General features: G+C 43.1%; 1 protein-coding gene across 2 annotated transcripts in view; it reads left to right on the top strand.

Moving 5' to 3' along the window:
* LOC109874136 (regulator of G-protein signaling 3) overlaps window positions 1–14,890 on the top strand; it is a 150,756-nt gene that overhangs the window by 3,596 nt on the left and 132,270 nt on the right. For both annotated transcript variants that reach the window (XM_031808887.1, XM_020465937.2), the window contains exon 3: window positions 7,522–7,633. The gene's annotated coding sequence lies outside the window, so the exon portion shown is untranslated. The remainder of the gene's footprint in view (window positions 1–7,521; window positions 7,634–14,890) is intronic.

Consider the following 14,890-nt stretch of genomic DNA (forward strand, 5'->3'; position numbering starts at 1 on the left):
GCACAAACTGTCAGAAACCGTCTCAGGGAAGCTCATCCGAGTGCTCACCAGGGTCATCCTCACCAGGGTCTTGACCTGACTGCAGTTTGGCATCGTAACAAACTTCAGCGAATGCTCACCTTCAATGTGATGGCCACTGGCACGCTGGAGAAGTGTGATCTTCACGGATGAATCCCGGTTTCAACTGTACTAGGAAGATGTATGGCGGCATGTTGGCGATCGGTTTGCTGATGTCAACATTGTGATGAGAGTGCTGCATGATGGCAGTGGGGTTATGGTATGGGCAGGTAGAAGCTATGGACAACGAACACAATTGCATTTTATTGACGGCAAATGGAATGCACAGAGATAACGTGATGAGATCCTGAGGCCCGTGGTCATGCCATTCATCCACCGCCATCACCTCATGTTTCAGCATGATAATATACAGCCCCATGTGGCAAGGAGCTGTACACAATTCCTGGAAGCTGAAAATGTCCCAATTCTTCCATGCCTGCATCCTCACCAGACATGTCACCCATTGAGCATGTTTGAAATGCTCTATTTTGACGTGTACGACAGAGTGGTCCAGTTTTCACCAATATACAGCACCTCGCACAGTCATCGAAGTGGAGTGGGACAACATTCCACAGGCCACAATCAACAGCCTGATCAACTCTATGCAAAGGAGATTTTGATCCACGCCCCTACTTTTTTTAAAGGTATCTGTGACCAACAGATGCATATCTGTATTCCCAGTCATGTGGAATCCATAGATTTGGGCCTATTGCATATATTTCAATTAACTGATTTTCTTATGAACTATAACTCAGTGAAATCTTCAACATTGTCCCATGTTGCATTTATATTTTTGTTCAGTGTATATACATACAGTATCAGTCAAAAGTTTGGACACACCTACTCATTCAAAGGTTTTTATTTATTTATTGAAGACAGCTTTGCACACTCTTGGCATTCTCTCTACCAGCTTCATGAGGTAGTCACCTGGAATGCATTTCATTTAACAGATTTGCCTTGATATTTGGTAAAAGACCAAGTCCGTATTATGTCAAGAACAGCTCAAATAAGCAAAGAGAAACGACAGTCCATCATTACTTTTAGACATTTTGAAAGTTTCTTCAAGTGCAGTTGCAAAAACCATCAAACGCTATGGTGACACTGGCTCTCATGAGGACCACCACAGGAAAGGAAGACCCAGAATAACCTCTGCTGCAGAGGATAAGTTCATTAGAGTTACCAGCCTCAGAAATCGGCAATTAACTGCACCTCAGATAGCAGCCCAAATAAATGCTTCATGGAGTTCAAGTAACAGACTCATCTCAAATCAAATCAAATGTGTCAAATCAAATGTTATTAGTCACGAATACTACAGGTGTAGACCTTACAGTGAAATTCTTACTGTAGACCTAACAGTGAAATGCTTACTTATGAGCCCCTAACCAACAACGCAGTTAAAAAAAATACAGATAAGAATAAGAGATAAAAGTAACAAGTAAAAAGCAGCAGTGAAATGACAACAGCGAGACTATATACAGGGGGGTACCGATACAGAGTCAATGTGCACTGGTTATTTGAGGTAGTATGTACATGTAGGTACAGTTATTAGTGACTATGCATAGATGACAACAGAGTAGCAGTGGTGTAAAGAGGGGGTGGGGGGTGGGGGCACTGCAAATAGTCTGGGTAGCCATTTGATTAGCTGTTCAGGAACCTTATGGCTTGGGAGTAGAAGCTGTATAGAAGTCTCTTGGACCTAGACTTGGTGCTCCGGTACCGCTTGCCATGCTGTAGCAGAGAGAAGAGTCTATGACTAGGGTGGCTGGAGTCTTTGACAATTTTTAGGGCCTTCCTCTGACAACGCCTGGTATAGAGGTCCTGTATGGCAGGAAGCTTGGCCCTAGTGATGTACTGGGCCATTCGCACTACCCTCTGTAGTGCTTTGCGGTCAGAGGCCGAGCAGTTGCCATACCAGGCAGTGATGCAACCAGTTAGGATGCTCTCAATGGTGCAGCTACAGAACCTTTTGAGGATCTGAGGACCCATGCAAAATCTTTTCAGTCTCCTGAGGGGGAATAGGTTTTGTTGTACCCTCTTCACGACTGTCTTGGTGTGTTTGGACCATGTTAGTTTGTTGGTGATGTGGACACATCAGATGACCTGGCCTCCACAATCACAATCACCCGACCTCAAACCAATTGAGATGGTTTGGGATGAGTTGGACTGCAGAGTGAATGAAAAGCAGCCAACAAATGCTCAGCATATGTGGGAACTCCTTCAAGGCTGTTGGAAAATCATTCCAGGTGACTACCTCATGAAGTGAGAGAATGCCAAGTGTGTCATCAAGGCAAAGAAAGGTCACTTTAAAGAATCTAAAATATTAAATATATTTAGATTTGTTTAACACTTTTTGGTTACTACATGATTCCATATGTGTTATTTCATAGTTTCGATGTCTTCACTATTATTCTGCAATGTAGAAAATGGTAAAAATAAAGAAAAACCCTTGAATGTGTCCCAACTTTTCACTGGTACTGTATATATAAAATTTGCAATGTTCTTCCCACGACCCACCTGGATCCCTGCCGCAACCCACAAGTGGGTCCTGACCCACAGGTCTGAGGAATGATGCAGTTCTGTGGCCCCTAGTACCTCTCTCTCTCTCTCTCTCTTTCTCGTTCCCCCTGTCACGTTTCCTGACCTTTGTGTGGTGTTATCAGAGTGGAAGGACCATTTGGCCTCCAGAACTTCCTCTATTGCTGTCTGCTTATGGTTGCTTCAATACAATGGACTGGAGGACTTTCTTTTGATTGATGATTCATTGACAGTAGTTTCAATCAAACACAGTATTCACTAAATGTATATGGTGTCTCTCTCTCTCATATGTTATAAATTATATTATATCTCCCCAAAAATTGAGAACGGTTCAAAAAGAGCAATACATTACATGTTGGCCATATTTACCCTTGTAGTTGTAAATGCCTGTAAGTCCTACAGTATATTCTGTAGACTGGTGGTTGAGGGTGAGCACCTCGGTTTGGCCTTGGCTTTAGTGAAAAGCTACAATGCAATGTTGTGGTGGACAAGGGTGGATACTGTATTTAACACACATAACGATGTGTTATCCAGACTGTATTCTCTGGGAATCAGGGAGCTGAGTGAGAGAGGGAAGCCATGACAAGCTGGGCAGCCATTGTGATAATATTGCCCAGGAAATGTGATGGAGTGGCGGGTGTGGGGGGGAAGAGGGGTGTCCGTTGGCAGGGGTCTGGGAGAGGAAGACCAGGACAACCCTGTTTACCATCCAGGATGGTTGCTAGGTGGTTGGCAGAAGGGGTGTTTGACCCTCTCTCGCTCTCTCTAAAACACACACGCATGCACACACACACATCCTGACAGGTTATTCTGGAGTGACATTCCTAAAACAGAAAGCCAAAAGAGATCAGCTGTGGTTTTAGGGGTTTTTAGTAGGGTGGGCGGCTGGTTTTAAAAACAGCTCTGACCCTGTTGACTTGAGTCTTCTTGACATTCAGAGAGGAGGGAAAGAGAGAGGGAAGGAGGGGGTTGGGGCTGGGTTCGGATCACCTGCTCTGTGGGCTTTAATTGTGTTGATCTTATTGATAAGGTCTTGTCATCTAGCTGTGTGTGTGTGTCTTCTGTAGATAAAAATGGACAATACTACATTTGTACTATAAGGAAATGTATTTTCTCTTCCAATTCCTCACAGTTTATATCCCCCCTTTCATTATGTCAGATCAGCTTTTCAGTTCCACACTGTCTCTGCCAGGTGTTGAAACAGTTCATGGAACAGAACCGAAAACTGGAAAATAACTACATTTTAAGAGGAACAGATTCAGAAATGGGATTGAAAGTGATCTATATTGTTCTGGAACAGAACCGTTTTTCAAAAAGCATGAGAACCGGTTAATAACTTTATTTTAAGTTCAGGGCATTTTTTTCAGTCCCACAAAAAAATTAAACAAGGCGCTTATGCCAGAGCTCTCACTCGGTCACTCAGACACATATTCCAGTGTTTGCCTGCCAGCTGAAAATCTTTGCCAGTGGTGTGTAGGCAATGTGCTCCTCCCTAGGAAGGTTAGGCTACTGCAGCCTACTGATGTTACATGCGTGATTCAGAAATTAGGGAGAGAAGAATGGATTAATCTTTTCAACACTACTTAAGAACACTATAGTTATCACGTTCCACATTGGATTTATTAACTATAAAAAGGTAAGACGTGTTTTTAATTCTGGTGCCGCTCTGCACACACAAGCTGGTTAGCCATCTAGCTAGCTCTGGTCCAACTCTCTGAAGTTCAAAGCCATTCAAAGTTCCTTCATAGAAGCCTCTCCTCCGTAGGTATAATTATGTGGGCCTGATTCATATAATACATGTCATAATGGGTTGAGCCTCCTCCTCAACCCTCTCTCCCCACCCGCAAAATGTCAGTCGCATCTTGCGCTCTGCATCTGGTTGTCCATCGCGCATGTAAACAACTATAGCCTTGGCAGTCTATAGCAAGCAGCTCTATCTGTCGGAACAGTGGAATAGAACGGAAAAAATAATTGGTTCTGTTCAGAACGAAACAATTGGAAACAATTTTGGTTCCAAACCCTGGTCTTGGCTCAGAGCGTCAGAGTTGGTAATTGTGGGCGCTGGCTGGGGCTTGAGGACAAATATTTAACAGTCCGTGTTTGTGCTGTAGATAGTCAATATGGGGCTAGACATCCCTGCAGATTGGCCCTGTTTCAAGAAGTAATCTGTAAATAATCTGTGCTATTACAGCTTTTACTTTGGTGATGCATAGCCCACTGCCCACTGCATAGCCCACTGCATAGCCCACTGCCCACTGCATAGCCCACTGCCCACTGCATAGCCCACTGCCCACTGCATAGCCCACTGCATAGCCCACTGCATAGCCCACTGCATAGCCCACTGCATAGCCCACTGCCCACTGCATAGCCCACTGCCCACTGCATAGCCCACTGCATAGCCCACTGCCCACTGCATAGCCCACTGCCCACTGCATAGCCCACTGCATAGCCCACTGCCCACTGCATAGCCCACTGCATAGCCCACTGCATAGCCCACTGCCCACTGCATAGCCCACTGCATAGCCCACTGCATAGCCCACTGCATAGCCCACTGCATAGCCCACTGTACACTCTGCCTGCCCCCCCCCCCACACACACACACACAGACACCTACACACAGATACACACACATACATGCACACAGATACACACACATACAGTGCCTACACACAGATACACACACATACAGTGCCTACAGAAAGTCTACAACCCCTTTAACTTTTTTTCACATTTTGCTGCCTTCAAATTTGATCTAAAACAGGATTAAATTCGATTTTTGTAATTGTGGTGCCAGTCATGCTATAGGTAATCTGCAGGAACTGGGGAGTTTGTCAGGATCCAAATAAATATGAAAGGGGCAAAGCCCAGATCAAAAGTTAGAGAAAAACCCACCTCAGTCTTCTGAAAACTCTATCCCAGGGGTAGGTTTTCTTTTCAGTGAGACAATTACACAAATGTTAATGCCAAAGACACACCAGAATGGCTTTCCAGTAGGTGTTGAGTGTTCCTGAGTGGTCTAATCTCAGTCCTGACTTATATTTGCTTGAAAATCAGAGATAAGGTTTGAATATTGCTGTTCATCAATGACTGCCAACCAAATTGAATGAGTTTGAGCAATTGTGACCAAAACAATGGATATATGGGCGCAATGAATCGTATTCCAAATGACTCACAGCTGTAACTGCTGCCAAAGGTGCTTCCGCCAAGTATCAACCACGTAGTATTGGGAATGTTCTGTAACTTTCTTTCACTTTTAAAATGTGGAATAGGTTATGTAGATCTGTAAGGAAATACTCTCATTTAATCCATTTTTAGATTACATTTTAAGGCAGCCAAATGTGTAAAAAAAGGTTCACGCGATGTAGGCTTTCTACACACACACACACACACACACACACACACACACACACACACACACACACACACACACACACACACACACACACACACCGCCCACACATAGCCTAGACACACATTGCTGTGCAATGTTGATGTGTCTGATGCAAGACATTTTCTGTAGCTTCCTTGGTGTTGCCCAGAAGGGATTTACTGAGTGTGTTCCTTGTTTAATGCTGTGGTCTGCTGCTGATAGATGAAAATACATGAGACTGACACACACACACACACACACACACACACACACACACACACACACACACATAGTGTATTTGTATTTGATCGCATTTCATTTATTCCCCTCCAGCCAATATGACCAGCCCTTCCTCCCCAATTAAGGTGCCACCAACCTCCTGTGAATTCCATTCGTACAGTATTTGCATGTGCTCACATGGTGAGAAAGTGACACGCATATATAATAGAAGCTACTGTGTTTAGTTGGCACCTGTCCAGTCACCATTGAGACCTGGAACATGACCGTAGGGTATAAAGGGGCTAGAGGACAGGTCACCCCGTCTGCTTAGGCTTAACAATGGGTGTCCCTCTCTCCTGCCTGCCTCATTGTTTGGCCCATCCACTGACATGCAAGAGACAGAGAAGTACTTCTGCCAAAAACACACCCCATACACAGCACAACCCGAAACACACATCCTATGGCCAGGAAGGAAAGCAGTTTGGGAAGGCAGTGTGTGTGTCCTGCCCTTCTCTTCTTTCACACGCAAGCCCCCCCCCCCCCATTTCTTTAACCCCACCCTCCACAATCCCCTATCCTCTAAACATGTACCAGCTATAATTGGTACTGTTGATCTATTCAGGTGCTTTAAGATGCTTCAATCACAAGGAATTATGGCCTCATGGTTTTACCTTCATATTTCTCTGTTCGCTAAGTTTTTCCTTTGGTGGGTCATAAGAATAGTAAGTAAACACATGAATAAGTTAGACTAGCTAGGGTTTGGATTAGTCATGTGTGCACATAAGATGCAAATGTCATCTTTAGGGGGGCTTGCTGAAGCAGTGATGGTCTAGAGACCACGGTGCACTGTGTTCCTGTGTGAACTACACTTCCTGTTGCATAGAAGGTTGCAGTTGAACACCGCTACAAAGACACTTTGTAGAAGTGAGAAGGGCTGTGTGTGTGTGTGTGTGTGTGTGTGTGTGTGAGTTTGTGTGCTGCTCTGATCCTGATCCTTGTCTGTCCCTGACACCAGATAGACAACTACTCTGACATGACAGGGTGACAAGTCCTCCACTAACCAGATTATCTGTCAAGATGATCATCTATCAAACATTTTAAAAGACTATCAAGATTATCATCTATTTTGAGTGGAAAGTGTGTACAATTTGGAGAATAGACATAGAAGGGCAGTTTTGAGCAAGCGTGCGTGCGTGTGTGTGTGTATTTGTCAAAAGAGTAAATGTGTGTTGTGCGCCTATGTAAACTGTTTTGCAATGCATGCACAGTGCTGTGATGTCGAGTTTTAGCAAGAAGATATTTTCAGCTAGGTTTCTCTCTCTCGCTCTCTCTCTCTCTAGGTGACAGTGTTCATCTATACAGACCTGATGCTTGTGACCAGAGAGGATGAACCAGGGAGATGTAATGTCCTACAGAACCCTCTATTCCTCAGACAACTACGGCTACAGGACGGTCAGTGTTTCAACCCTTACACACAAACCTTAGACATGGCCCTGATGCTATTGGACATGATCCCAACTCCTTGAACCCCTTTATTACCCTGTTCAGCTTCGACGGCCAATGTATCAACCCCATAGGCCTAACCCTGTTGACCTGACCCCTTTGTAGACTTAAAGGGATACTTCGGGATTTTGGCAACGAAGCCCTTTATCTACTTCCCCACAGTCAGATGGACTCATGGATACAATTTTTATGTCTCTGCATCCAGTTTGAAAGAAGTTAGAGATAATGCTAACTAGCATTAGCACAATGACTGGAAGTCTATGGTATCTACTAGCAGTTACTATAGACTGCCCGTCATTGCTCTAACGCTAGTTAGCAAAAGAAGTGGACTTGTTGGACTTGTTGAAAAGGTGGCATCCTATGACAGTGCCATGTTGAAAGTCACTGAGCTCTTCAGTAAGGCCATTCTATTGCCAATGTAACTATGGAGATTGCAAGGCTGTGTGATTGGTTTTATACACCTGGCAGCAATGGGTGTAGCTGAAATAACCAAATCCATTAAGTTAATGGAGTGTCCACATATTTTTGGCAATGTAGTGTATGTACAGTCATCTAAATGAACAAATGCCATGTTATTTTTATCGTCCACTAATAGTGAGTTAGACTTCCAGTGGGATATTTAGGCTGAATGTGAGCCAAACCCCGGAGCTTTGTCTTTCTGTTTCTCAGCTATATAAACACTCCACTGAGTTGGTACCTCTCATAGAATAGTTTGACCCACAGTATAACAAAGCACTACAAGTCAAATAAATACCTCTTACTGTAATTGCCTGTGTGTATAATGTAGAGAGGATATGGAGAGGGCCGGGGTTACAGTAGGCCAGACCTGGCTGGGTGCTAGTGAGGGCCTGTGTGTGTGTGTGTGTGTGCATATACACATTCATATCCACACAAAAGTGAAATCTGTTGATGTACCCAGGCATCAGGTGGCAGACAGTCCAGTTATATCGGTCAGCTGTGGTTGGACAGTGTGGAGCTCAAACTGAATCACAATATTCTCAGGTCTCTGTGTTCTGTCCTGCTTCTTCACTGCAACTATATACTGTAGGTTCTGTGACGCACTTTAGAAAGCCCATCTATCACTTTTTATGTCTCGCCCTCAGCTCTCTTTACAGTTTTTCTCAATTGTTACAACACAACTTCTGAAACCTTGCTCCATTTCCTGAAAACATTCAACACAAAACCTCATCTCCAAGCACTATTTACATAACCTCGGACTCCTCTCGCAAAATGAAACATTCGCCTCAAAACAGTTTTACCTGTGTTCAAAATGAAACACAGCCCTCAAATCATAAACAACGTGATCAAAATGATATACACTCTCAAGCAGTCAGTAAATAATACTCCGAAAAATAGAAAACACATTGTTCAAAACATACAATTCTCAGGGAGAAGTACATTTTTAATCAAAAATAATATTCATATTTTTCCGTCATTGTCTTTTGATGAATGAAAACAGGTTCTATCATAGTAGCTCAAAATTGATCAGAAATTACTACTCTGCTTTGCTCTTTGCCATTTAGTTTTTTGTTCTTCCTCCTCCTTGTACCCCTATTTTTACAGTACTGTACCCTGCATCTCACAAACTTGTCTCTGTGATACTGTTATTATTGTTCTTTGTTGATATGAACCTGCAACCAGTCAAAATCAATTGAGCAGTCAGTACTGTTAGTTTTTCTCAGTCGCTTTGGTGCACTTTTCACATCATCCCTAACATGTGCAAAATAATAAGTGCATTTCTCAGAACAATTTGTACAAACTGCAATATACAATAGATATGTTTCTAAAGCTAGTCAGTCACTAAAAATCCTTAGTACATCTCTCAAAAGTAAATATTCATGCCAATGATCATGTCAGTGTCATCAGGATGATAAGTCATTGAGTCATTGTTCACGAACAAGGTCGTCAAAATGTTTAGGCATGTTGTCAATGTAACTGTGTACTTTGACAGTATTACCTGATGTAAACTTAGGCTACAGTTTGGATGACAGTTACTGTATTGAAAATGCACAAGGCTGCACTTCTATGGCATATATCAATTTCAACAGTACTATTTACATATTACTGTATGTGGGTTATTGATTGAAAGAGACTGGACAACCCAAGGGGCCCAAAGGAAAAAAACTAAATTAGAAAGAAACACAGGAAACCACCCCTAAGGCACAACTTTGCCCGCAGCACTGTTGTGCTGTCTCTGCACATCCAGACGTTCCTGTCTGTCGGCCCACATATTCTCATCCACATCACACCGGATATTTTCCCTTCCAATGCAACGTGGAAAGAATCTTTTGGAATACCTTATCCATACTCTGCAGGCGTCTACTGTGATATCCTCACATGCTGCATCCATTGCAGCCAGCAGGGTCATCTGTGTGTGTGGCTGACGATCTTACACCTTCCACCTCCATGCTGAAAATAACTCCTCAATTGGGTTAAGGAATGGTGAATAAGGTGGGAGGAATTCTATGAGCATCCTCGGGTGGGTCACAAACCATTGCCTTATGATGTTTGATCGATGGAAACTCACATTATCACAAATGACCACATACTTTGGCAAATCCTCTCTAAACAGACCACACTCATCATCAGGGATCAGAGCCCTGTAGAGTGTCTCTAAAAAGTTGAGTAGATGCTGGGTGTTGTATGGCCCTATAAGGGGGATATGGGTTAGGACACCATGCTCCGAAATAGCAGCACACATGGTGATATTTCCTCCCTGTTGGCCTGGCAAATCCACAGTAGCTCTGTGACCGATGATATTCCGACCCCGCCTTCTGCATTTGGTCAGGTTGAAGCCAGCCTCATCCACATATACAAAGTTGTGAGAGAGTTCACTTGATTCCAACTCCATTATACGCTATATCCCAGAAGACACAGTTGAATTTGTTTTGGTAAGGAAGAGTGACATAAAATGTACATATATTGCATGTTCCTTCCACAGCAATGGAAATGTGTGCAGTTTATACTTACTGTACTATGTATCACTATAAAATGTTGCTGTAAAGTAGTTACATAGATATATGTTTTACCTGTACATACTGGTACCGTAGCTCCTTAACTCTGTCCTCATTCCTTGGGAATGGTACACGGTACAGCTGTTTCATACTCATCTGGTTTCTATGCAGCACCCTGTCGATGGTTGAGATGCTAACCGTATGGATGTTTTCAAAGACATCGTTGTCTTCTATAATGGTCCTTTGTATTTCCCTGAGTCTCATGGCATTGTTTGCTCGCAAATAGCCTCCTCCTTTTGAGGTGTGAAAAGGCATCCTCTGCCACCGGTTTGAGGTAATCTTGCAGTCCTATGTGGGGAAAAATGCAGTGATGCATCCCACACTTTCACATAGACAAAAACTATGCGAACACACATTTTACTGTAAAACATACAGGTGAGTGCATGTAAGGGGCAGTATGTATCTGTATAGAGTATATTTCTGTATGCTGTGAAATACAAGTGGACTACTGTAATATGAAGCATTGTAGGAAGTATACAGTATACTGTTTATATACAGTAACAGTGCACTGTACATTGGTGGACATACCTGTTCTCTCTTCGAAACGTTTGAACTATTGAGGACACGGTTGATCTCCCAATATTCGGCTGCACCCTTCGACCCGCCTCAGCCATTGTAAGGCCATGATTGACAACATGGTCTACAATAGTGGCCCTTATGTCATCAGATATGCGCCTATGTCCTCTTCTGCCTCTTCCTCTGTTTTGCCTTCCACCACGCATCCTTGCTCCTCTTCTTCCTCTTGGCTGTTGACTCTGTTCGTTTCCTGGTCCATCCATTATTGGAAAATTGCAACTCTGTGTTGTGGTCTGTCTATATACTGTATGCTTGCCACTTGATTCTTCATGAGATGCACCTTTGAGCAATTTAGACAACTGGTTGATTGTTGGTTGAACTAACACTTTACATTCCTTCATGAGTGAGGGTCAATTTCACCTGCACGATTCATAAATTCACGTTTTTGTACAAAAGGTCTAATAGAAATGTGTAAAACTATGCTTGACAGTTTATGACAAATAGTTCAACAATTTTGCATGTAATGGTATTTGTATTTGATTGTGGCCACTTGTGTTTACCAGTATGGATGACATGTGCATTAGAGTGCAGAATGTGTTTTGAGAATGAGTTTAGAGTGTTGCTGAAAAGTCTAAGTGAGATCTGCAAATTGTGTTTAGCATAAGCTAAATGAGTCCAGGCCACTGAGAACTTTGTTCAGCCAATGGGTTTTAGGGTTTTAGCAATTGAGAAAACTGTAATATCTGCTCTTACTCTACTCCCCCCCCCCCTCTCTCTATCTCTGTCTTTCTCATATTTCTCTCTCTCCACTGTCTTTTTCTCCAAATCGACCTATTCTATCTCATCATCCACGCTGTTTTCCTCCATCCTTGCCTGAGGGGACGTGAAGCTCATATGTCATTAAATATGTCATTTCTCACACGTGAAAAAGAAAAGGCCTCACATTCTAGGAGCTCAGATGCAATAATTGAATAACCATCGTTTCGACATAACCAACAAACCTTCGATCTCAACGTAGGCTTTTGGTCCATTCATGTTTATTACATGTTTTATTTTTATCTGTCAATTAACCAATGATAGCAAGCCACACCCGGCCATGATTACAGACACCTGTGTGTCCTTCCAAACTATATTTAGTAGTTGCAGTGCACCACAACAGACACAAACTACACCCATGCACACTGTTGGGTGTACGTGTAGAGCACAGGAACATCAAGAAAAATATTTGTCATTTGGAAAACATCACATAAAAAAGGCCTGTTGCGACACCCTATATAGCATCTATAGCATTTTTTGGGGCCTTATAAAGGCAGTATGAAGGCTTCCTTAAGGTTTACAAGTTATACTTTGTTAAATTATGACTAGAATTGTCCTAGTATCACCAATCACCACAGTAGTATCAGGCTGTCATTGGCCATAAATGCTGTGATCCAACTCCTTTGGTGCAGTAGATGTCTTGATGTTACTCAGATGACTCTCCTGCACCTGTGAAAACAAATGCAAGAGTGACCTCTGCTGTTGAGTTGTGAGAATCACAAGCATTCTGATCTGGTTCCGCGAATTTGAGATTGCAGTGAGGAGATACAGTATTCTTTGGGCGCCAACCTGACAAATGTTCAATTCACTTCGCTCAAACACACATCTTACAATCTCGCTCGGCTGCCCCAGAGGGTTATCCCAGTGATACAGTGTCTGTCCATGGAAGTCTGTGTTCAATGAAGATGAAGCTGTTTATTTTTGAAATACTAATTTGATATACAGTACATTTACAGTGTCACAAAAACATTACTGCCTAAGTGATGAGATGAGTTGTGAATGGTGGGAGAGATTTTAGATGAAATCACTGTAAACTGTATGGACATGCATGTAGGGAGAAATGGAGGTCGTTGGTCGTCAGGAAATCTTGAGTGCCTTGCTATTTTACAGAACATGTTACTCAACGTTGGCGTAGGATCAGAAATGTGATTCATGTCAAATCAATAACCCTTTACGATTACCCCTTAATGGATGTATTTGTCATAGTCAGTCAGAAAATACATTCAGATTCTTTCTACTGTTGGCTATTCGTGTAATGAATACATTTAACGGTGGCATTATTTATGGTTGACCAATATGGATGCTCATTATTGCAGTAATTAGAGTGATCGTAACAGTATTGTACCAGTATAGTAATAGTATAGTTGTAATTAAGCAATATGGCCTGATGGAATGGGGTATATTGGGGGTGTGGTATCGGCCAATATACCACAGCTAAGGGATGTTCTTTCCTGCAAACAGCCCTTAGACATGTTATGTATACCACAAACCTCAGAGGTGCCTTATTGCTATTATAAACTGGTTACCAACATAAATAGAACCGTAAACACGTATTTTTGCGTCATACCCGTGGTATATTGTCTGATATACAAATGGCTGAAATGCTGTTTCAGCCAATTAGCATCCAGGACCCAAACTACAGTTTTATAATATAGTAACATTGCACATATTACTGTAGGTGTGTCTACAGCGACCCTTGGGGATGGGCATGACCTCGGTAGTGTCACGGGTAGAATGTGTTCATGTGGTCAGTGTTCCTGTGGGATACAATGCTGCACAGCAGAATCTATATTGGTTCAATATATCTCTGTCTGGAATCTCCCCTGGCAAATGACAATAGAAGAGTGTCTGCTACGGCTAGTGCCCTTCCTTATCTCTCTGACCTACACACAAATGCACGGACGCAGGCAGGCAGGCAGGTGCGCACACTTACACATACACACACACACACACACATGCACGCACGCACGCACACACACACACAGACTTAGTAAGGCCATAGGCAGTATCCTGCTGCAGTTTCCTCCTTGTTGGACATTGCTGTCACTGTGGTAGACAGTGTAGACAGGTTGACGGCCTGGAGTTAGAGAGGAGCAGACATGAAGGCAGGTGGGCCCATCACACACCATCACAGCCTGTCTCATTCCATTAGGGAAGACACAAGGACTGGGACACACACAACTACAGTCGCACAGATGCGCACTCAGCTCTCACGCACGCACGCACACGCACGCACACGCACATACACACACAGTTTGTTTAGGCAAAAATCCGACGTTTGCCCACAAATGTCACATTTTGAAGGTTATGTTTATGCATGAATTCAGAATGGTTAAGGTACAGGGTTATGGTTTGGGATAGGGTAAAAAAAAACAAAAAAAACAAGTCCCTAGCACTGGGATTGGACATTTGACACTCGGAGCAGGAGCTTGCGGTTCACGCCTTTCTGCCATCCCCGTCCGCAATGCCTTAGCAAACCGCAATCCTAATTGATGGTAATATTGCTCACCGTTGCCCATAGTGGATGTTTTTTAAAGTCATCCCCGATGTCATGGGTACCTGGACGGACGTCGGATTTCGCCTTGGATCTTGAGCAACATAGCTGTGTATAGGTGTGGTGGGTGGGAGGTAATGCCGATAACTGTCAACGCTTACGGATCTTTATTAGCCCCTCCTGGCAGCCATTTCTCTTTCCCAGAGCAGATGGAGTGAATAAAGAACTGGATGGAGGGAGGGAATGGATTACTCCTGTCTTTCCTTGACCCGAAGTTAATCATAAACCTCAGTCTGGGGCAAAGCCCTTTTTCAGTTTGATCTTCAGGGAGAGACAAGGTTATTACAAAACACACATACACACACA

This window comes from Oncorhynchus kisutch, linkage group LG29, assembly GCF_002021735.2.
Source record: "Oncorhynchus kisutch isolate 150728-3 linkage group LG29, Okis_V2, whole genome shotgun sequence".
NCBI lineage: Eukaryota > Metazoa > Chordata > Actinopteri > Salmoniformes > Salmonidae > Oncorhynchus > Oncorhynchus kisutch.